This window comes from Hyperoodon ampullatus, assembly GCF_949752795.1.
Source record: "Hyperoodon ampullatus genome assembly, chromosome: 11".
In the NCBI taxonomy this organism is placed as follows: Eukaryota; Metazoa; Chordata; class Mammalia; order Artiodactyla; family Ziphiidae; genus Hyperoodon; species Hyperoodon ampullatus.
In genome coordinates this window covers 81,823,030-81,845,722 of record NC_136924.1, presented here as the reverse complement: position 1 = coordinate 81,845,722, position 22,693 = coordinate 81,823,030, and the positions used below count along the sequence as shown (strand labels likewise).

Genomic DNA, 22,693 nt, shown 5'->3' with positions numbered 1-22,693 from the left:
GAGAAAATACCAGATGATAATTAGGGGTTGCTCTAAATATATTATATATATTAACTCATCTAATGCTCACAAATGCTCCCAAAAGTTGACACTTACATCCTCATTTTATAGATGATAAAACCAAGGCACAGAAAGCCTAAATTACCTGGGTGAAGTCACACAGACAATAAGTGTTAGACATCATTTCAATCCAGTCGGTTTGGCTCTAGAGAAGCAAGGTCCGAAAGAAGTTTCTGTGATGATCAAAATGTTCTATAATCTGTGCTGTCCAATACAGCAGCCACTAGCCACATGTGGCTATTGAGCATTTGAAATGTGGCTATTTGCCACTGAGAAAATGAATTTTTAATTTTACTTAATTTTAATAGGCACAGCTCCTGACCTGCAGGTCTGCTCCTGACCACCAGGCTCTACTTCTTTCCAGGGCAAGGTGATGGCGAGATGGAAAAGAGGGACCTGTCTGAACAGAGATATCTAGTGGGACATTCCATCGGAGATGTTGACAGTTTAATAGGCTGCTCTAGAAAATACTTCAAGACTTGCAAAAATAAATGCTCTCAAGTTGGAATAATTAGTATGGAGTTGCAATTTAAAGGGTGGTGCCTCCTACCAGTAACCTCTCATCAAGGCACTTCCATCTACCAACAGGAGGTACCAGTTAACTTCAGCCTTGCTCCTTCCAACACTCAAGAGAAAGGATGATGGACCTTAAAAGACCTTAAGAGTGGAATTTAAGTGCTACCTTTTATTTTAAGCACTATGAATTCCCAGACAACCAGAGACAAATCCAAAATATAAGTTTAAGGAAGAGAGAGAAGAAAGACTTCTGACATGGGTGTAATAATAATATTGACAACAATAATAATAGCATTTATTGAATATCTTCTATAAGTCTAGCAGGCAACTTTGATGCATTTGATATCTGTTATCATTTTGTCCTTACAACACGGTAAGGTGGGAACAATTGACTTCATTTTGCAGATGGAAACATAAAGGTGCAGGGTGGTTATGAAGCTTGTCCAAGGTCATATGTCATATAAATTGTGGAATCATGATTTGAACTCCTACATTGTGAGTCTGGATCCAAAGTCTATGCTTTTTCCTCTGTATAAACTACCTTTCTGCTAAAACCTCCCCACAAAGCATCTGATATCTGGGTGTCCAATTCTAGCCTGTAGCCTCAGCTTCAATATCTGTCCCCTGGATTACTTACCAAAACCAGTAGAAGAGACTGAAAAAAGTACCTGGGAGGTTCCCCATAATATTGGTTTCCTTGTATAGCTCATCTTATTCAGTACCAACAGATCAATCTTTCTGTTACCAAGTTTCATCCATGTTTCTCAAAACTCCTAGAGTGCTTGTAGGATTAGGCATAAATGCCACAATTTGTCACAGAAGTAGTCCAATTCCACTGATTAGTAAAGGTCTGTTTAGTAACATGTGTCAATATAAAATCTCCATTGCTGTCCAGCTGACTTCCTTACCACACACAGACATGGCCAGACCCTTCATTCATTCTTTTCTTCAGTCTGGAGTTCCCTCATTTCCTCCATCCGTCCAATGTCTAGGCATGTGACAATGTCTAAGTCAAATTCATTCCTCCATAAATCTCTCCTGATGAATCCAGCACCCCCATCTCTCCAAGCTTGACCTGCCTCACCAGTTAGCATCCCTGCCACACATTTTGACACTTCATTGTACAGCATGCTGTTATTGGTTTTTTCCGTGCATATAAGTCTTTGTTCTCCAATGAGACTACAAGATGCTTAAGGTCAGGAATACACTATAGAGAGTATTTGGTATCCATTTGGTCATTGAAGGATATTATAAAGGAGTATGCAATGATCATGAGGGTTAGACTCTCTATAGCTTCTAGTTCAGGTCTTACACCATTCAACTGTGATCTTTTCAGGGCAGAGTCTTTTCATTGTTTATTTTTATACTTTCCTAAGCGTCCTCAGTGTCTCTTCTAGTATCTTCAAATAGTGAATTCTTTATAAGTGCCTACTGAATAATATTCATAGAAAACTGTGTGCCAGTCACTGTATAAAATGCTGTTAATGGAGCTTCTTATGCAATCTCCACAGAACCACATAAGGCAGGTGGCGTGGGTGCACGGCATACTGTCCTGATCTCCCCTGTAGAACCGATGCTCTCATTTCCCTGTGTCCCAGCAGTGCTGGGGGCTTGTATTACTCTTCGGAATTGCCCTCTGCTGAAGAGAGCCACAGCACACATGGTCATGCTTCCTTCCCTGACTGACTGATGCAAGGTGGGTGACTCCGAAGGGCCATCTTAGCTGCTCGGCTCCTTATGTCATCAGCTGAGGTGTTTGTTGTGACTGAGCTGTAGGTCAACACTGCCCTCTGTCCAGTCCTGTTTCCTTCACTCTCCCACAGATGTGGATACTGCAGTGTCCACAGTAAACCTCCTGCCTGCAAATCCCATCCCAGAGTCTACTTCCCCAGGAACGGACCTAAGACAGTAGGTATTACTATTATCATTATTTCCCTATGATTCATACTAGGAAAGAGAGGCTGAGAGAAGTGAAGTAATTTGATTAAATTTAAACAAGTAGTAGAGGAGGAATGCAGGCCAGGGTGGATGGTCCACCTTCTGTGCTCTTCCCGCCATGAAGTGCTGCCTCAAGAACAAATGCTGGCATCTTGAGGTATATATCTCCCCGTCAAGGTTACTGATGCCTTTGGGCCTTTCCACCAGGGCAGGGCAGCAGGAGTGGACCAAATCTGTGGTGTTTGTCAGGAGAACACAAGAGTCTGGGACCTCCAGATGTGCTGGGATAATGCAGCACCGGGATCCTCGACCACCTTTTAACCCTCCTTTGAGATCACTGACATCACACAGGCCTTATCTTTGAACCACTTTTTAAAAATCCACAATTATTAAATGACAGAAAAGAAGATTGAGGTGAGACTAATTAGAGGGGAAAAAAAATTTTCTTTTGAGGATGGTGATCAGCTGTTTTCTGTTTAACATGACTAAACAGAGGCAATGATTGTAAAGGTACTCATGCACTGTCTAGGGTAAACATGAGAAACACCTTTCTGGCAATGAAGAAAGGTTGTGAGTGATTTCTAAGCATGGTTGTCATTTTGGAATCTCTTCCTCTGAACGAAAATCATACTAATCACAGAAATCAATTAAAAATTTGGGAGATAGTGTGAAATATTAAGAGGGTACACTCAGGTTCTAGAAACTTGGCATGTATAGAAACTTCCCTACCTCCCTTTAAGATGTAGAACAGCTGTGTCTGGAGGACCTTGAAAAGTATCTGGATTGATTTCTTGGGTGGTTTCAGAAGGTAAGGAATGGACCCATATCTTCTCAAGATAGTTGTGTCTTGAAGAGCTGACCCCTGTGATTAATTTGGATTGAAAAAAATTAAGGTGTGAAAACAGGCCTCTCTTTTCTATGTCTTTATTTTTCAGTTTTTCCTGAGACTCTCTGTTAGTGTTTATGGGTAGGAGGGAAACATTTAATTTAACCAAAGAGCTATTTAAATCTTATAGTAATAGAGGAAAAAAGACAAAAAAGGATGTGACCCTGAAAAATATGAATGATTAAATATAAATTTTGCAGGTTATTTTTCTGAGCTTGTGTGTGTGTGTGTGTGTGTGTGTGTGAGAGAGAGAGAGAGAGAGAGAAACCTTTTTCTTAAAAGTATTTATTCTAGCCTAATAGTTTGATTTGAGATACACTGCAGTACAATTCTGCAGTAGTTGGACAAAATACATACCTGACAGACACAGAAGATGGTAAAATGCTCTCTTGGTTAAGGACCTGATAAGAGGAAAGGTTTAGCTAACTCCAAAGTCCACACAGAATGAAATTTACACCCTCCAGTTTGTGTGCCCATTTTAAATTTATATAAATTTCTTTAATATCATGTCTTAATTCACCTTCTTTTTCTAAAAACATTTCAAAACATTAAGATAAATTTTTTTAGATTTCAGCCCACAAATTAATTCAAGTACTTGATATCTCCCACATGGCAAGCAATATACTAAAAGGTAAGGAAAACTTCACTCTAGTTATGGCCTAAAAATATTAGCCCTGGGGAAGCCATTTAACTTCTTTCCATCACTGTGTTCAGATCGTTAAAATAAGACTACATTGTGGCTCTCAAATGCTTACAGGGTCAAACAAATAGCATAAATGTACTTGAAGCCGAGATGCTTCATTTGCATATTAACCAAAAGGCACATTCTTCTCTTCCACAAAGACACTTGCTTTCTCCTTTCTTTTAAAATACAGCAACCCCTCAGATTATATTTTGTTTTCCCATTCCTGACAAAGACAGAAATATTTTCTTTCTTCTTAACTGTACTACAAGAAAATAATAATACAAACACAATGATTAACGTCAACAGACCACTGACTACAACACTGCCAGCCCATCAGGGAATGCCCCGATGGAGTCACACTGGAGAGATCAGCCCCCATCTGCAGAAGCACCTGCTATCATCCACTGTGGCTGGTGGCTTCTATGCAGGAATGCAGGCCCAGTGCTGCCTAATATTCCAATTTTTCAAGAGAAGCCTAACAACATTTAGATTTTTATTTGAAATACACTTGCTTGAAAATTTTGGCAACCAATTCAAAAAATTATAAGAATTCAACTAGGGTCATCACTGTGATGAATAAACAACGAGGCCATCTGTGGCCTGGGGGCTGTCAGTTTGAGACTTTGGGACTAGTTGATTTCTAAGGTTTCCCCCTACTCAAACAGTTCTGTGATTTCCATTGGGAGATCCTGAAGTTTGGATCACAGTGGCATCAATCCAATTAAAATCACAGCTCCAGCTGCCAGAAAGAGAGAGTCTCAGTGTACCTGCATCCTGAAAAAAGGAGCTGCCTAAGAGAAGCCATTCATTACATTTAATAAAGTAGCCCGTAACAAGAAGCTAGGAGGGAGTTCATTAAATTCTAAATTAGGAAATGTGTATGTTTAGGTGCTGGTTATAATTCTCTTGAGGCCTATGGAATAATAGGTCTTTGATATTTGATGTAATTAATATTGATTATAAGTTGTATAAGTTTTCTGAAATGGAAATATCAGTTTGGTACATTGTTGATCAAATTTTTATATCTTCAGCAGTCACAAAACCCAATGTCAGGGAGAAAATGCAAATCAGGTCCTTGAATGCACTCCCTGGGCCATATTGGGAACTCACTGAACTCGTTACTAGTCCCAGGAGTTCCGGAGGCACATGGCTTCCATTGTGATATATGCTTCTATTGTGTCAGTTTAAGGGGTCTCAAAGTGATTAATGGTATCTAAAAATAGTTCCAGAGAGCATGAATTGACATCTTGGCATGCCGCTTATTTGTTGTGTATCCTTGGCCAAGTTATTTAAACTCTCTGGACTCATTTTTTTCATCTGCAAAATAGGGATTATGTGAGGATTAATCAAAACATTATATAGGCTGACATAAGGTAGATATATAGACTCAGGAAATGTTTATTGAAGTGAAAGAGTATGAGCAACCAACTGGTTTTGTTTAGCAGATCCCAGAATATCTAGGACAGGGTTTTTCATGAGAATTTTCTAACACACTGGGGAGTTGCACCAGTGGTGAGAAAAGACAGGAGTTAGAGTGTAAGCGTAGGAAATCACACGTAGCCCAAAGCTTATCTTATCTTTATAGCAGCCGGACCGTCAAAATCTGAACTAACCCAGGGGGTGGGGGGAGCTTAGACATATGAACATATACTCTAATAATAAAAGACACTGAGAAAACCCAAAGATGCTTTTCACATTTTAAGAAACAAACTCCTTTATTACTTGAGCAGTTTGTTGTACTTCAGATCATTATTGAAGTTCGACTAAAAAATGGCCCACTTTATTTTATCACATTATCAGGGCAGAAATTAAAGCAGAATTGATATAGCTGAGGAAGAGCAGGGCTGGAAACTCCTGCTATCTAAGTTCAGAGTGTGCCAAGAATTCAATTTAGTTTATGAAAATGTCAGAGACTGTCTCTGTCACAGCCACCCTGACCTCATGAGACACTCTCCATCCACAAGGCCATGAAATTATCCCAGGTGGCCAGTTTCTAGGCCATCACAACCCTTTAAATCGTAGGGAAAACAAAACACAAGAGCATTTATCAAGAGTAGAATTGTAGGTTGGGAGAAAACTTTTGGCTGATGGATGCCTGTGACTTTTTTGGGGGGGGGTAGTAATTTAAAACTTCTGATATTCCAAGTTAGTGCTAATATTTGGCACTTTGGATAGGTGCCCTCCTAGGACTGATTTTATATTCTTCTAAGACTTGCATCTAACCTTTGGCCCATTTTGTAATCTCTCCTACCTAAAAGATGGTGTACAGATTGCCTGAGATATAGACTAACAGCTGTGTTTTTTCTGGCAATTCAAACACTTTGAATATAGGTCTTAGTAGTTGAAGTGCTAGTCTGAAAACTCTGCACTGAAGTTCTTTGAGAATTTATCGATTTGTGTTTAGGGACTTTTCAAATGGAAAAATGAAGCTATTCATGTTTTCACAGGCTGTTCCAAATTCCAAACTGTGTCAAGGGTAAAATGTTTCTGTGCTTGAAAGGCCAAGGCAGACTTACGTAACCCAGAAGAGGACAATGTAATGCTACCCCAGAAACAAATGATGGAGCTTTAAAAATGTGCTATTCTATAACTTGACGCAATAGGAAGTGGTTCTTTCTCACCCCTTAGGGGAAATGAATTTGGTTTTCATAATAAACCTGTAAGACCTAAAGAATTAGAAATTCACATAGTTTTTATAAATAAAGAAGGTTTTGTTTTATATTTTCCATATTTGGGAAACCAACTCTCTGAGAAGTTTTGCCAGTGGCATGCTCTATGGGTTTTTCCATGTTGCCACTGGTAATTGTGATCTTTGTACTTTTTTTCTTTTTTTTTTAAACAGTTGGGACTTCAGAGTCTTTGTCTGAAAAGCCCGGTTACCACATAGGTTTGCAGAATTCCTTAGCTAGATATTTTTCCAGGCCAGGTTCTTCTTACTAGTTCATCTTTCACTCACGTTTTAAGCTACGGAATGGGAGGACAGATACCTAAGATTAAAGGAAAGTACAGAAAAGTGTAGAGTACATTGTAGTTGTTGAGAAATATGTGGAAAGTTTTCTATTTGCAGTAGGGTTTACATACTTGAGTTTGTATAGAAGTAAAAGTTTCTACAAAGACAGTAAGCTGGCTAAACCAGCAGTAGCAAAGAAACCAAAACCAAGTCCTTGATTGGTTTGGAACTGAGGGACTCAAGAGGTAAATTTTAGATAAGGAATTGTAGAGAGATGAAAAGGGGGGTGGTGTGCATCCCACACCACTGGCCTAGTGGCTTTTAACTCCAAAGCCCATGGTTTTTCCACAATATTGTCTAGTTGCATTCTGTCTGCAACTATTTCCATTTGGAAACCCAGTAACTGATTTCCAGCCATAGGTATATATAATGGAATATTTGCAAGCAATGAGCTTGGTGAGGAATGGCGGTGATTGAAAAAGCAGTATTCATCTTTAAAATAATTTGATAAGACAAATATTCTTGGAGATTGTGTGCCAAGATTTTTTTTTTTGAAAGCTAATGTTTCAAAAAACTCTGATACATACACTAAACCACCACAGAAAAACTACAGGATGTTGTAAGAAAAAATTTAAGAAGAAAAGAATAAAGGACTGGCACTCAAAGTCTCCGAGAAGTTTTTTTTACCCATAGCAGGATAAAACCATAAAAATTAGTAACCAAATACTTTGTTTTAAGGGTGGGACAAACTATTTTTTAAAAAAGCATATAAAAGCAAATCCAAACCTTTATTCAAGCTGATATTTGTTGTGATTTTCTTGCTTTGTGGTGAGCAGAGGTAGAAAAAAATGTTCTCCACAGATCCTGAAAATAGAAGATCGTGTGGTCATTGCATTTCCCTTTAGAAGGGTGTAACACCGTTCTACTATCCCTTGCAAAAACCTAAAATTTGATAAAACAGATTAATAGGTATAAATCTTGGAAAGATAAATGCACTGAACAAACTGACGTTATTAACATAGCAACACCTATGATCATCCCAACTCGCTTTCTTGTTTCTTTGCTAATACATTAACCACTGAAGCCATCTATGTTTCTTCCTTGCAGTGTTTTAATTACAGACCATTATTTTTCATCTCGCAGTTCTCTAAAGTTCTTTCTCAATTTGGTTTTCTCAGCAAATGAGAAAAGCTAAGAGATTGGTAATGCATAGAATTTTACTATCTGCAAGGATTTAGTGATTTGGAGTGAATAAGTTTAATCAATTTCTATATTGGGAAGTTCAACATAATTCATGTAAGCCTACAATATCTGAAAAGTTACAAATTTCAGAAGGCCTATATTTTTTTATTTTCATTCAATTTTTAATTTCACCATATATTTTTTTATTTTCACCCAGATAAGAACTTATCAATCAATTCATACTAAGGAAGTAACATTCATTTATTTCACAAATATTTATTAGACACCTGACATATGCCAGGCAAAAGCTAGGCACTGGGATCAGATAGTAATATCTAAAAAGAATCTTTGCTCTTGCCAAATCTGTAATGATCCAGCATAGAAGATAGATACGCAAGAAATAAAGGATGTTAAATTATAACAACTTTAACATATGCTTATAGGGGAGCACATGTCAGAAACATGTAAGTTAGTTTAGATGGAATAGGGAAAAGCTTATAAGAGGCAGGTCCCCCAAATATCTCCCTGGTGAATATTTGTCAGTACTTAAAATCATTATTCATTTATTTGTTTCCATGCTCATTGTCTGTGTGCTCCCAATAGTATGTAAGTTTCTACCATATTTCCAGAGCTTAAACAAGGTCTGGAACACAATAAATATTTCCTAACTAAATGACTAACTGGTAAGAAATGATGCTGAGGAGGTGGATAAGAGCCTTCTAAGTTATGCTGAGATGTTCGGACTTCATTTCCCAACCAGTGGAAAGCATGGAATGGTTTCCAGCAGGAGAATGGCATCATGTGATGTATAGTACCACTCTAGTTCCACAGAGAAAATGGATTGGGCAGAATAGGAAAAGTTAATGACCTTCAGTGAGGGATCTACACCCGAGTACGGGTCAAATTTGATGGTGACCTAAAGTTACTGATGGGGATGGGGATGGAGAGAAGTGGACAGATTCAGGAAATGTTTAAGAAATAGAACCAACAGGCCTTGGCGATTGGATGGATATGGTGCAGGGAGGGAGGGGATTAATCAAGAGAGATTTCAGGTCTGAACCATTAGATGGTTGGATGATATGAATATTTATTAAGATAGGAAACACTGGAGCAAGAAGGGTTTTCTAGGGTAATGTCAAGAACTCAGTTTTGGTTTTTTTTTTTTTTTTTTTTTTTGCGGTACGCGGGCCTCTCACTGTTGTGGCCTCTCCCGTTGCGGAGCACAGGCTCCGGACACGCAGGCTCAGCGGCCATGGCTCACGGGCCCAGCCACTCCGCGGCATGTGGGATCTTCCCAGACCGGGGCACGAACCCGTGTCCCCTGCATCGGCAGGTGGACTCTCAACCACTGCGCCACCAGGGAAGCCCCCAAGAACTCAGTTTTGAGCGTAGGCACTTTGAGGTATCTTCATGATATCCAAGTGAAAATGTCCAATAGATAATCAAATACATGGGAACAAAACTAAGAAGGGTGCCTGGACTGGAGACAGAAGTTGAACTTCTAGCTCGACAGAGAAATCAGTTGCATCCCAAACTTCTGAAGAAGCTATAATCAGAACAGAGCATTATTTTTCTTTCCATTTTCATGACACTTGGCGTGCCACACTTGCTAAGCATTAGCTGATGATGACAATTTCCTGGTGTCAGACTAGTCTTCAAGTTGAAGTGCCAAACTGCACTGACAAAGCCTGGCCTCGTGCAATTTCCAAATTGCTTGGCAGCTGAAAGAGGTGAAAAACTCATTACCAACCCATCTGTCCTGAGATTCTGCCCTGATTTCTAGGCCAGAGAAATTTGAATAATTTCAAGAAAATTTAAATAGCACACATGGATCAGTACATTCCTTCACTATCAGCTCTATATTCTAGTTTCTTGGGTATTAGCGAAAACCTCAGGAAGTTGAGCAAGGTGGCAGTATTAGCAAGTAGATACCCTAAATGTCGCCTTCATTTCAGTAGAAAACATAATTGAACAGAGAATCAGAGGTCTTTCCATTAAGTATAATACATTTTTGTTACCAGTGCTGATTTTTCTCCCCTCTATTTCTGTGATCTGTGTTTAGGCCTATATTAAGGTACACCTGTACCTTAAAATTAAAACACAGTAGGAGCAACAAAATTAATGGAATGGTCAACTTGACTCTCTTGCTTGTTGCAGAGAAACTTTCCTGAATTCAAATCTTTACTCCCCTACTTGCCTTCAGTCCTTTTCTCCTCTTTTCTTTCCTTTCTTCCTGATTTCTCTCCCTTCTTCCCTCTCTTTCTTTCTTTCCTTGTGTAATGAAAGAGGATGGGATTTTGGGTGCATGGGATTTTGAGTCAGATAGAACTGGGTTTAGATCAGATTTCTACTTAATTTTTATTAAAGGCTCTGAACCTGTTCCCTAAGTTTTAAATTATAATAATGATGATGATTTAAAATATCACAAGGTGGGGGGACCTTCAAGATGGTGGAGGAGTAAGAGGTGGAGATCACCTTCCTCCCCACAAATACATCAAAAATACGTCTACATGTGGAACAACTCCTAGGGAACACCTACTGAACGCTGGCAGAAGACCTCAGACCTCCCAAAAGGCAAGAAAATCCCCACGTACCTGGGTAGGGCAAAAGAAAAAAGAAAAAACAGAGACCAAAGAATAGGGACGGGACCTGCACCAGTGGGAGGGAGCTGTGAAGGAGGAAAGGTTTCCACACACTAGGAAGCCCCTTCGGGTGGTGGGGGTGGGGGAGAAGCTTCGGAGACTGCGGGTGGTGGAGGGGGGAAGCTTCGGAGCCGTGGAGGAGAGCGCAGCAACAGGGGTGCGGAGAGCAAAGCAGAGAGATTCCCGCATAGAGGATTGGTGCCGACCGGCACTCACCAGCCCGAGAGGCTTGTCTGCTCACCCGCCGGGGTGGGCAGGGGCTGGGAGCTGAGGCTCGGGCTTCAGAGGTTGGATCCCAGGGAGAGGACTGGGGTTGGCTGAGTGAACACAGCCTGAAGGGGGCTAGTGCACCACAGCTAGCCAGGAGGGAGTCCGGGAAAAAGTCTGGAACTGCCTAAGAGGCAAGAGACCATTGTTTCAGGGTGCACGAAGAGAGGGGATTCAGAGCACCACCTAAACGAGCTCCAGAGATGGGCGTGAGCCAGGGCTATCAGCACGGACACCAGAGACGGGCATGAACAACGCGAACACTGTTTCTGCTGACACCAGGAATCCTGTGTGCAAGCACAGGTCACTACCCACACCCCCCAAGGAGCGTGTGCAGCCCGCCACTGCCAGGGTCCAGAAATCCAGGGACAACCTCCCCAGGAGAACACATGGCACACCTCAGGCTGTTGCAATGTCACACTGGCCTCTGCCGCTGCAGGCTCGTCCCGCATTCCAACTGTGACTACCGTATGCCTCCCTCCCCCCGGCCTGAGTGAGTCAAAGCACCCTAATTAGCTGCTGCTTTAACCTCCTCCTGTCTGGGAAGGAAACAGATGCCAGAGGGTGACCTACACGCAGAGGTGGGGACAAAATCAAAGCAGAACCCCGGGAACTGTGCAAACAAAGAAGAGAAAGGGAAATCTCTCTCAGCAGCCTCAGGAGCAGCAGATTAAATCTCCACAATCAAGTTGACGTACCCTGCATCTCTGCATTACCTGAATATACAAAAAATCGTCCCAAAATTGAGGTGGTGGACTTTGGGAGCAACTGTAGACTTGGGGTTTGCTGTCTGCAACTGATTTGTTTCTGATTTTTATGTTTATCTTAGTTTAGTTTTTTGTGCTTGTTATCATTGGTGGATTTATTTATTTGTTTGCTTGTTCTCTTCTTTTTTTATTACTTTTTAAAGTAATTAAAAAATTTTTATTAATTTTATTAAAAAAATTTTTTTTCTCTCTTTTCTTCTGAGCTATGTGCTGACAGTGTCTTGGTGCTCTGGCCTGGTGTCAGGCCTGAGTCCCTAATGTGGGAAAGCCGAGTTTAGGACATTGGACCACCAGAGACCTCCTGGCACCAGATAATATCAATTGGCAAGAGCTCTCCCAGAGATCTCCATCTCAATTATAAAATCCAGCTCCGCTCAACGGCCAGCAGGCTCCAGCGCTGGACGTCCCATGCCAAACAACTAGCAAGACAGGAACACAACCCCACCCATTAGCAGACAGACTGCCTAAAATCATACTAAGTTCACAGACATGCCAAAACACACCACCGGACATGGCCCTGCCCACCAGAAAGACAAGATCCAGCCCCACCCACCAAAACACAGGCACAAGTGTCCTCCACCAAGAAGCCTATAAAAGCCACTGAAACAACCTCACCCACTGGGGGCAGACAACAAAAACAATGGGAACTACAAACCTGCAGCCTGAGAAAAAGAGACCCAAACACAGTAAGTTAAGCAAAATGAGAAGACAGAGAAATATGCAGCAGGTGAAGGAGCAAAGTAAAAACCCACCAGACTAAACAAATGGAGAGGAAATAGGCAGTCTACCTGAAAAAGGATTCAGAGTAATGATAGTAAAGATTATCCAAAATCTTGGAAATAGAATGGAGGAAATACAAGAAACGTTTAACAAGGAACTAGAAGAACTAAAGAGCAAACAAACAATGACGAACAATACAATAAATGAAATTTAAATTCTCTAGAAGGAATCAATAGCAGAATAACTGATAAGTGGCATGGAAGATAAAATAGTGGAAATAACTACTGCAGAGCAGAATAAAGAAGAATGAATGAAAAGAATTGAGGACAGTCTCAGATACCTCTGGGACAACATAAAACACACCAACATTCGAATTATAGGGGTCCCAGAAGAAGAAGAGAAAAAGAAAGGGTCTGAGAAAAGATTTGAAGACATTATAGATGAAACTTCCCTAACATGGGAAATGAAATAGTCAATCAAGTCCAGGAAGCACAGAGAGTCCCATATAGGATAAATCCAAGGAGAAACATGCCAAGACACATATTAATCAAACTATCAAAAATTAAATACAAAGAAAAAATATTAAAAGCAACAAGGGAAAAGCAACAAATAACATACAAGGGAATCCCCATAAGGTTAACAGCTGATCCTTCAGTAGAAACCCTGCAAGCCAGAAGGGAGTGGAAGGACATATTTAAAGGGATGAAAGGGAAAAATATACAACTAAGATTTCTCTACCCAGCAAGGATCTCATTCAGATTTGATAGGAAAATTAAAAACTTTACAGACAAGCAAAATTTAACAGAATTCAGCACCACCAAACCTGCTTTACAACAAATGCTAAAGGAAATTCTCTAGACAGGAAACACAAAAGAAGGAAAAGACCTACAATAACAAACCCAAAACAATTAAGAAAATGGGAATAGGAATATACATATTGATAATTACCTTAAATGTAAATGGATTTAATGCTCCAACCAAAAGACACAGACTGGCTGAATGGATACAAAAACAAGACCTGTATATATGCTGTCTACAAGAGACCCACTTCAGACCTAGGGACACATACAGACTGAAAGTGAGGAGATGGAAAAAGATATTCCATGCAAATGGAAATCAAAAGAAAGCTGGAGTAGCAATTCTCATATCAGACAAAATAGACTTTAAAATAAAGAGTATTACAAGAGACAAAGAAGGACATTATGTAATGATCAAGGGATCAATCCAAGAAGAAGATATAACAATTGTAAATATTTATGCACCCAACATAGGAGCACCTCAATACATAAGGCAAATGCTAGCAGCCATAAAAGGGGAAATCGACAGTAAAACAGTCATGGCAGGGGAATTTAACACTCCACTTTCACCAATGGACAGATCATCCAAAATGAAAATAAATAAGGAAACACAAGCTTCAAATGATACATTAAACAAGATGAACTTAATTGATATTTATAGGACATTCCATCCAAAAATAACAGAATACACATTTTTCTCTAGTGCTCATGGAACATTCTCCAGGATAGATCATATCTTGAGTCACAAATCAAGCCTTGGTAAATTTAAGAAAATTGAAATTTTATCAAGTATCTTTTCTGACCACAACGCTATGAGACTAGATATCAATTACAGGAAAAGATCTGTAAAAAATACAAACACATGGAGGCTAAACAATACACCACATAATAACAAAGTGATCACTAAAGAAATCAAAGAGGAAATCAAAAAATACCTAGAAACAAATGACAATGGAGACACGACGACCCAAAACCTAAGGGATGAAGCAAAAGCAGTTCTAAAATGGAAGTTTATAGCAATACAACCTTACCTTAAGAAACAGGAAACATCTCAAATAAACAACCTAACCTTGCACCTAAAGCAATTACAGAAAGAAGAACAAAAATCCCCCAAGTTAGCAGAAGGAAACAAATAATAAAGATCAGATCAGAAATAAATGAAAAAGAAATGAAGGAAATGATAGCAAAGTTCAATAATATTAAAAGCTGGTTCTTTGAGTAGATAAACAAAATTGATAAACCATTACCAGATTCATCAAGAAAAAAAGGGAGAAGACAAATCAAGAGAAGTAGAGATGAAAAAGGAGAAGTAACAACTGACACTGAAGAAACACAAAGGATCATGAGAGATTACTTACTACAGGCAACTCTATGCTAATAAAATGGACAACCTGGAAGAAATGGACAAATTCTTAGAAATGCACAACCTGCTGAGACTGAACCAGGAAGAAATAGAAAATATGAACAGACCAATCACAAGCATTGAAATTGAAACTGTGATTAAAAATCTTCCAACAAACAAAAGCCCAGGACCAGATGGCTTCACAGGCGAATTCTAGAAAACATTTAGAGAAGAGCTAACACCTATCCTTCTCAAACTCTTCCAAAATAGAACAGAGGGAAGACACTCCCAAACCCATTCCATGAGGCCACCATCACCCTGATACCAAAACCAGACAAAGACGTCACAAAGAAAGAAAACTACAGGCCAATATCACTAAAGCACATAGATGCAAAAATCCTCAACAAAATACTAGCAAACAGAATCCAATAGCACATTAAAAGGATCATACACCATGATCAAGTGGGGTTTATCCCAGGAGTGCAAGGATTCTTCAGTATATGAAAATCAATCAATGTAATACACCATATTAACAAATTGAAGGAGAAAAACCATATGATCATCTCAATAGATGCAGAGAAAGCTTTCAACAAAATTCCACACCCATTTACGATAATAACCCTCTAGAAGGTAGGCATAGAGGGAAATTTCCTCAACATAATAAAGGCCATATATGGCAAACCCACAGCCAACACCGTTCTCAGTGGTGAAAAACTGAAATCACTTCCTCTAAGATCAGGAATAAGACAAGGTTTTCCACTCTCACCACTATTATTCAACACAGTTTTGGAAGTTTTAGACGCAGCAATCACAGAAGAAAAAGAAATAAAAGGAATTCAGATTGGCAAATAAGAAGTAAAGCTGTCACTGTTTGCAGATGACATGATACTATACATAGAGAATCCTAAAGATACTACCAGAAAACTACTAGAGCTAATCAATGAGTTTGGTAAAGTAACAGGATACAAAATTAATGCACAGAAATCTCTTGCATTCCTATATACTAATGATGAAAAATCTGAAAGAGAAATTAAGGAAACATTCCCACTTATCATTGCAATAATAAGAAGAAAATACCTAGGGATAAACCTACCTAAGGAGACCAAAGGCCTGTATGCAGAAAACTATAAGACACTGATGAAAGAAGTTAAGGATGATACAAACAGATCAAGAGATATACCATGTTCTTGTATTAGAAGAATCAACACTGTGAAAATGACCCTACTACCCAAAGCAATCTATGTATTCTACGCAATCCCTATCAAACTACCACTGGCATTTTTCACAGAACTAGAATAAAAAATTTCACAATTTGTATGGAAACACGAAAGACCCCAAATAGGCAAAGCAATCTTCAGAAAGAAAAATGGAGCTGGAGGAATCAGGCTCCCTGACGTCAGACTATGCTAGAAAGCTAAATAAATAAATCAAGACAGTATGGTACTGGCACAAAAACAGAAATATATATCAATGGAACAGGATAGAAAGCCCAGAGATAAACCCACACCCTTATGGTCACCGTATTTTTGATAAAGGAGGCAAGCATATACAATGGAGAAAAGACAGCCTCTTCAACAAGTGGTGCTGGGAAAAATGGACAGCTACATGTAAAAGAATGAAATTAGAATACTTCCTAACACCATACACAAAAATAAGCTCAAAATGGATTAAAGACCTAAATGTAAGACCAGACACTCTAAAACTCTTAGAGGAAAACATAGGCAGAACCCTCTATGACATAAATCACAGCAAGATCCTTTTTGACCCACCTCCTAGAGAAATGGAAATAAAAATAAACAAATGGGACCTAATGAAACTTAAAAGCTTTTGCACAGCAAAGGAAACCATAAACAAGACAAAAAGACAACCCTCAGAATGGGAGAAAATATTTTCAAACGAAGCAACAGACGATGGATTAATCTCCAAAATATACAAGCAGGTCATGTAGCTCAATATCAAAAAACAAACAACCCAATCCAAAAATGGGCAGAAGACCTAAATCGACATTTCTCCAAAGAAGATGTACAGATTGCCAACAAACACATGAAAGGATGCTCAACATCACTAATCATTAGAGAAATGCAAATCAAAACTACAATGAGGTATCACCTCACACCAGTCAGAATGGCCATTATCAAAAAATCTACAAACAGTAAGTGCTGGAGAGAGTGTGGAGAAAAGGGAAACTTCTTGCACTGTTGGTGGGAATGTAAATTGATACAGCCACTATGAAGAACAGTATGGAAGTTCCTTAAAAAATTACAAATAGAAGTACCATATGACCCAGCAATCCCACTACTGGGCATATACCCTGAGAAAACCATAATTCAAAAAGAGTCATGTACCACAATGTTCATTGCAACACTATTTACAATAGCTAGGACATGGAAGCAACCTAAGTGTCTATCGACAGATGAATGGATAAAGATGATGTGGCACAAATGTACAATGGAATATTACTCAGCCATACAAGAAATGGAATTGAACTATTTGTAGTGAGATAGATGGACCTAGAGTCTGTCATACAGAGTGAAGTAATTCGGAAAGAGGAAAACAAATACCGTATGCTAACACATATATATAGAATCAAAAACAAAAAATGGTTCTAATGAACCTAGGGCCAGGGCAGGAATAAAGATGCAAACGTAGAGAATAGAGTTGAGGACACAGAAGGGGGAAGGGTAAGCTGGGACGAAGTGAGAGAGTAGCATTGACATATATACACTACCAAATGTAAAAGAGATAGCTAGAGGGAAGCAGCTGCATAGCACAGGGAGATTAGCTCGGTGCTGAGTGACCACCTAGAGGGGTGGGATAGGGAGGGTGGGAGGGAGACACCAGAAGGAGGGGATATGGGGATATATGTATATATATAGCAGATTCACTTTGTTATACAGCAGAAACTAACACAACGTTGTAAAGCAATTACGCTCCAATAAAGATGTTAAAATAAATAAATAAATAAATAAATAAACTATCACAAGGTTACTATGAAGCTTAGATGCAAAAAAATATATAAAATTCACTGCATAAAGATGGCTTACAGTAGATGTTCCATAAACATAGTTTATATTCTGTTTCCATTTCCGTTTTCCTCCATAAGGAAGGCTATTGGTCATTAACTGTAATAAAACTTGTTAAACATGGTTACATTTGATTCAATGAGTGATGGAAGAGAAAACTGGAGGGTAACAGGTTCTGAAATGAATGAAAAATAATGATTTATAGACGGTAATTGATAAAGCTACTCTTTCAAGAAGAATGAGAGGATAATGGGATGTAGAACAAAGGAACAATAGTATGAAAGAGAATCGGGGTGAAGGAAAAATGTTTGTGGGTGGTGGTGGTTGTTTTTTTAGGATGGAGGTTTGAGTGTGCCTATAACAAGGAAAGAAAGGGACTTACAAGGAGGAATATAAAAATGAGAAAGAGTAATAATACAGAAAATACCTTCAGGAGATAGAATACAAGAGCAGCATTGATCAAAGTTACAGTAGTTATAAAAACAAATTGCCAAATGAACACAAACCCTTTATGGGTAGTTCAAGCCGGGCCTTCGGAAACCTGGGCTCACTTGAATCTAGCATTTCAATAGACAGTTACTCTTAGCCAGCGGTACCAAGGACTCCAGTGTTCAGGGCTGAGGAGTATTGTAGGAGCCTCCTACCTGCAGCTGCCTCTCCCTAATGCCTGAAATGGCAATTACTCATTAATATATCAAGTGATTAACAGCTATGTAGACTATTAAGATCTTATCTGTGGGCAGTACAGACTTCAGTTTGAAAGCTCCATCATTTATTATGTGTATAAGCTTGGGAAAGTTTTTAGATTTCTCTGAGCCTTAGATTCCTTTTTTTCTGGCCGTGCCACGCAGCTTGTAGGATCTTAGTTCCCCAACCAGGGATTGATCCCTGGTGCTCAGCAGTGAAAGTGCGGAGTCCTAACAACTGGACTGCCAGGGAATTCCCGAGCCTCAGTGTCTTGAACTCTAAGAATAACGGTTCCTATGTAACAGAATTGAAAATAATGTACACTAAGTAATTAATAGTGATTAGCATACAGGAAATAATTTTCCTTGTGGGGTGTTAGAGTACTGTAATTTGCCTATTTGCTTACTTTTGAATAATTTTTTCTTTTCTTTTCATAAAATTTTGACCCCATCTAATATAACATGCTTACAGAGATTTGAGCTGAAATCACTATTACTGATGTTATCCTAGGGTGGTCAAATGAAGAGACTATCCCAGGATTCTGAATGTGGTTTGAGCCAAGAGAACTGCAACATTCTCCCAAAGAAGCCTAGGCCTTTTGTGACACAGACATGTGTGACTCAATCCATGGTATCCAGCTTCAAGAAGAGAAAAGAAGAAACATTTTCATTTAAATTTTCAAATGCTGAGGACATTATCTTCAGGAACCTTCCTTATGACTTTGGCATCTATTTACCTATTTTCTTCAGGTTTAAATCAATATGATCCTTTGCCAATGTGATGGCAATTATTATACCAACAAAAGCACAAAATACAGAAATTCCGAGGTAAAAAGAATTCTCATTCTCCAATTTCATGTATGAATATTATTATTGTAATTATCATTATTTAAGAAGTATTGTATTTAGCCAGTAGTTTTGAGTAGACCAATCCATTAAGAATACATTTTTAATGTGACACTCTTAGAATGTCTAAGACTTAATTTATAAATGTCCCAGTTTTTGTATTGCCATTCTTTAATCCTGAGTTCATATTCTACCAGAAAAGGCAGAATCTAACATGTAATCCCTACCTGTAGGTAATTAAATTGAATAGTAAAGACTATTTGGAATGGCTTAAAGTAATAGGGCAAAGGAAGGGGTTAGCAAAGTCCAAATAGAATGAATCTTTGATTCAGTAGAGAAAGGCTTCTCAAACTTTCACATGCCTATAGGTCAGCTGGAGATCTTTTTAAAATGCAGATTCTGATTCAGTAGACCTAAGGGTGAGGTCTGAGGTTTTGAATCTCTAACAAACTTCCAGGATCAAGGATGCTACTGACTCCCTCCACACTCAAGTAGTGAGGAAGAATCTAGAATTCGGTAATGAGTAGGGAGGGAGCCTGTCATGTGCCCTCTAACTCAGCATCACAGAAAACATCTGAAAACTCAACCACCAGTCACCTGCCATTTGGAGTCCTTCATCTTCTAACACAACAGCTCTCTGACATTTTGATGCTAAAAACTGACATATCCACAAGCAGAGGCATAAACTCTGGAAACATTTCTTTATCTAGAAACCTGATGGACATTGATCAAGTAACTAGAGAAGAACCATAACAAGGTGACATCATCTGTTGAGGTGAAAGAGCAAAAACAAGACCAGATACCTAACCAACTGCCTTTATCAGAACTACGCCATTCCATACACCTGAAAGCAATACAGTGTTATGCATCATTTATATCTCAATAATAAACAATTGTGTCATTCCATCACATATGCCAATGGTGATTCCCAAGATAGATCCTTTGGGAAAATGATAACAAATCTTTCTATCAAAAGTTTTTTCTGATAGGCCAATCAGTGTGAAATAGTTCCTCTCCACTTTCTCTAGTATAAAACAAATTCAGATTCACATTTGATTTCAATAGATTTTAATTCAATAATAGGCAATTATTTTAGAAGGAAGCACATGAGAAAAATACTTGAATATATGAAAACCTTGAAGAGGTGGTATGCCCTAATTGCTTGTAGAATTACTTGCTTTGCTGAACACAACACAAGAATTATAGTGGAAATCAATGCTCTGGTTTACCTCTTTTTAAGAGTGTCTATTTTTATTAGAATATTTCCTTTTCTAAAAGCAGTCACCGTCTTTAAGCAATGAAGACAGGCTAGCTGTACCCAAGCACTTTCAATTGTGGTCAGAGGGAGCACATATCCTCTAATGAGTTCAGGAAAGATGATCAAAGGTGTACTGTGAATGAAGATGTTTACTCAGCAGTGAGCTAGCACACATATTTAGGCGTTTTATTTTTAACAGCCAAAAAGAATGTCAGAAGCCTTATTTCCTGGTCGGATGATAAGCATCCTGCCCTAAGCATGGACGAGCACACAGCACATCATCTCAAATGTAGCATGAGGGATGGCTGTAACTATGACAGCTGACACCTTCACTAAATCGTTATTCTTGGAAACAAGGCAATCTATACACTCAGAGAGGAAGACTCTGCTAGCTGGGTGTTTACATCTATATTTGCCACCTAGGGAGAATAATAGCCTTATTTCAGAACACATTGTATAAGTAGAGATACATCTTAAATTTTACAATGGAGGGGCCAATGCTTTTGCTTCTTTCACTCATTTGTTTTCTGAGTGTCTTAACGTAAAATGACTCTTGAAAGGCTTTTGCAAATTATCTTCTTAAACGGTACCCATCCTCTGGGCTAAAGAGTTGTTGCAATTGCTTCAGAAATGGAAGTCTTGATTTATATTTCACAGATGCTGTATTTTTGAAGGCGTGGCAGCACAGTGGGACCTACATCCACTAGTCTTCGTTCCCCTGATAAGGAGCAAAGCATCCTGGGGGAGAGACAGGCTCAGACTCTCACTGAGAAGCCAGAGTTCAGGCTCCTTGTGAGAGCCATTCACCCTGTCACCAACACGATGCCTTACTTAAACTTCCCAGATAAAAACAGATATTCACTTGAGCTGGAAAAGCAGGGGGATGGAGAAGTATAGAGCTACAAGTTTAAATATTTCAGCTCTGTCTGTGAAAATGACTCCCTGTGTGTACGTAACCTTGGCCAGGTTAATTCACTTAAGCTGCAAAGAGTTGATCCACCTTTCCTGTCAATCAAATGAACAACTACTTTTTAAAATAATGATGAACACAAAGACAATGCAGCAAATTAACTTGAAGCGGATATGACATCAGGTTGCCCCACCACTGATGATATTCGGATAGGAAACAAAATACTGGATTAAAAGCACGTTTGCCTTTTTTTAAAAAAAAGTGGTAAATTTTGAAACATATAGCCAATTTTAATTAATAATGCTTTATTATATCAATTAGCTTTTTCTAGGATGTAGCTATTAAATTAAACCCCACAGTTGGACAATTACCTTTTCTTCATTACTCTCCAATTGTTTCATAGGGATTGCTAACTTCCCTAGATTATAAACTAGATTATAAACTCCTCAAGGGCAGAAATATGTCTTTTTTGTTCACGATTTAGGGTTAATCACAAGATCTCTGTGCTACCCAAGAGCTCAACATGAATAGAGAGATGGGGAAGGATTCCACTCCACCCTCCAAGTGCAATAAGGGAATAAAATGTGCTCCTGTGCCACCATCTCCCTAATTACTCTATTCCTTATTGCTTATTGTGGCACAGCTGGATTAAACTAGAAGTTTAATGGGGATTTGGGGACAATGGAGAAGGTGAGGACATTTTGTACCCTTGTCTCACCGTATGGGTGTCGGCCCCGGTGCTTCGGCACCAACTCATTTGTCCTACTGCTCCTAGCTCTGAGATCTGACTGCAGTAAGTTTTACCTTCCCTGGAATTTAAATTTCTACTCCTTTGTTTGAATAAAACTGAAGTATCTCTGCACATTGATTCTTGGTACAGCTATCTATTCTGTAATTATAATACCACTAATAATTACTATTTACTGAGCATGTATTAAATAATTAGTTCTTTAAGTAGATTATCTAATTAAATCTACTCAAAAATGATGTGTGGCAGCTATTATTAATCCCAAGACAGAGATAAGGAAATCGAAGCCCAGAGATCTTATCTAACTTCATATAACTGCTAAGTGAAGGAGGAAGTATTTGAAACTGGGTCTGTCTGACTACAAAATAAGGCATCTCTATGTTTGTCAGATTGTACAGCTACTGAATAAACTCTGCACAGCGAGGTAGGGAAATCAATGGAGCAGTCATTTGTTCCAGGGACAGCTAAAA

At 38.9% G+C, this 22,693-nt stretch overlaps 1 protein-coding gene across 1 annotated transcript in view; it reads right to left on the bottom strand.

The window, feature by feature from the left end:
- LOC307060466 (uncharacterized protein) overlaps positions 1–22,693 on the bottom strand; it is a gene marked incomplete at its 5' end in the record, with an annotated part of 303,642 nt that overhangs the window by 136,793 nt on the left and 144,156 nt on the right. Inside the window, one exon of the mRNA XM_079714967.1 lies at positions 7,822–7,899. The remainder of the gene's footprint in view (positions 1–7,821; positions 7,900–22,693) is intronic.